The sequence below is a fragment of the Arachis hypogaea genome, chromosome 17, assembly GCF_003086295.3.
Source record: "Arachis hypogaea cultivar Tifrunner chromosome 17, arahy.Tifrunner.gnm2.J5K5, whole genome shotgun sequence".
Classification (NCBI taxonomy): domain Eukaryota; kingdom Viridiplantae; phylum Streptophyta; class Magnoliopsida; order Fabales; family Fabaceae; genus Arachis; species Arachis hypogaea.
The window spans coordinates 92,946,873-92,949,437 of record NC_092052.1 but is presented as its reverse complement, the minus strand read 5'-3'; the positions used below and the strand labels follow the sequence as shown (position 1 = coordinate 92,949,437).

The 2,565-nt window shown below is 30.7% G+C and overlaps 1 non-coding gene across 1 annotated transcript; it reads right to left on the bottom strand.

The window, feature by feature from the left end:
• Positions 1 to 1,901: 1,901 nt before the first annotated feature.
• Positions 1,902 to 2,009, bottom strand: LOC112768165 (small nucleolar RNA R71). Its single transcript, XR_003185602.1, has one exon. It is a non-coding gene; the product is annotated as a small nucleolar RNA R71 (small nucleolar RNA).
• Positions 2,010 to 2,565: the final 556 nt, after the last annotated feature.

Below are 2,565 nucleotides of genomic sequence, written 5' to 3'. Positions count from 1 at the left end.
TTTTCTCTAAAAATTTATGCATTTTTCGAAAATTCATGCATTCATAGTGTTTTTCATGATCTTCAAGTTGTTCTTGGTAAGTCTTCTTGTTTGATCTTCATATTTTCTTGTTTTGTGTCTTTTCTTGTTTTTCATATGCATTTTTAATTTGTTAGTTTCTAAAGTTTGAAAATTTCTAAGTTTGGTGTCTTGCATGTTTTTCTTTCATTAAAAATTTTCAACAATAAGTTTTGATGTTCATCTTGATCTTCAAAGTGTTCTTGGTGTTCATCTTGACATTCATAGTGTTCTTGCATGCATTTTGTGTTTTGATTCATAATTTTTATGTTATGAGTCTTTTTCATGTTTTTCTCTCTCATCATTAAAATTCAAAAATAAAAAAAATATCTTTTCCTTCTTTTACTCAAAATTTTCAAAAATATGATTTGATTTTGTCAAAAAGTTTTTAAATTTAATTGTTTCTTATGAATCAAATCAAATTTTCAATTTAAAAATCTTATCTTTTCAAAATCTTTTTCAAAAATAAAATCTTTTTCATTTTACCTTCATATTTTCGAAAACTTTTTAAATTTGATTTTCAAAATCTTTTTCTTATTTTATTTCTTAATTTTCAAAATCTTTACTAACATTTAATATGATTGATTGAAAAATTTCAAGTTGTTAGTTGCTTATTAAGAAAGATTCAATCTTTAAACTCTAGAATCATATCCTTTTAGTTTCTTGTTAGTCAAGTAATCAACTTTAGTTTTCAAAATCAAATCATTTTAATTTTCTTTTCAAATCTTTTTCAAATTAAAATTTCAATTATATCTTTTTCAAATTCAATTTCAAAATCTTTTCTAACTTCTTATCCTTTTAAAAAAAATTGATTTTCAATTCTTATCTTTTTGTTTCAATCATATCTTTTTAAATTTCAATCATATCTTTTTCAAAAACAAATTTCAAAACTTTTTTCAATCAATCTTATCTTTTTGTTTCAATCATATCTTTTTCAAAACTACCTAACTAATCCTCTCTCTCTTATTTTCGAAAATTCCCTCTCTCCTTTTTCAAAATTCCTTTTTAATTAACTAATTGTTTTAATTTTAATTTAATTTTAACTTTAATTTTCAAAATCTAACTTTCAATTTTAATTTTTATTTTAATTAAATTTCAAAATTCTCTCTCTCATCTCCTTCTATTTATTTATTCATCTACTAATACTTCTCTTCCATCGAAAAATTTGAACACCACCTCCCTCTCTGTGTTCGAGTTTTCCCTCTTCTCTTCTTTACATTACATTCTTTTCTTCTTCTACTCACACAAAAGAATCTCTATACTGTGACATAGAGGATTCCATATTTTCTTTGTTATTCCCTTCTTTGTCATATGAGCAGGAGCAAGGAAAAGAACATTCTTGTTGAAGCAGATCCTGAACCTGAAAGGACTCTGAAAAAGAAACTAAGAGAAGTTAAAATACAACAATCCAGAGACAACCTCACAGGAATTTTCAAACAAGAAGAGGAGATGCAGCCGAAAATAATAATAATGCAAGGAGGATGCTTGGTAACTTTACTGCACCTAATTCCAATTTACATGGAAGAAGCATCTTCATTCCTGCCATTGGAGCAAACAATTTTGAGCTGAAACCTCAATTAGTTTCTCTGATGCAACAAAACTGCAAGTTTCATGGACTTCCATCTGAAGATCCTTTTCAGTTCTTAACTGAGTTCTTGCAGATCTGTGATACTATTAAGACCAATGGGGTTGACCCCGAGGTCTATAGGCTTATACTTTTTCCGTTTGCTGTAAGAGACAAAGCTAGAGTGTGGTTAGACTCTCAACCCAAAGATAGCCTGAACTCTTGGGATAAGCTAGTCACGGCTTTCTTAGCCAAGTTCTTTCCTCCTCAAAAGCTGAGTAAGCTTAGAGTGGATGTTCAAACCTTCAAATAGAAAGAAGGTGAATCCCTCTATGAAGCTTGGGAGAGATATAAGCAACTGACCAAAAAGTGTCCTTCTGACATGCTTTCAGAATGGACCATCCTGGATATATTCTATGATGGTCTATCTGAATTAGCTAAGATGTCATTGGATACTTCTACAGGTGGATCCATTCACCTAAAGAAAATGCCTGCAGAAGCTCAAGAACTCATTGACATGGTTGCTAATAACCAGTTCATGTAAACTTCTGAGAGGAATCCTGTGAGTAATGGGATACCTCAGAAGAAGGGAATTCTTGAAATTGATACTCTGAATGCCATATTGGCTCAGAATAAAATATTGACTCAGCAAGTCAATATGATTTCTCAGAGTCTGAATAGAATGCAAGCTGCATCCAACAGTACTCAAGAGGCATCTTCTGAAGAAGAAGCTTATGATCCTGAGAACCCTGCAATAGTAGAGGTGAATTACATGGGTAAACCCTATGGAAACACCTATAATCTCTCATGGAGAAATCACCCAAATCTCTCATGGAAGGATCAACAAAAGCCTCAACAAGGATTTAATAATGGTGGAAGAAACAGGTTTAGCAATAGCAAGCCTTTTCCATCATCCACTCAGCAAAAGACAGAGAGTTCTGAGC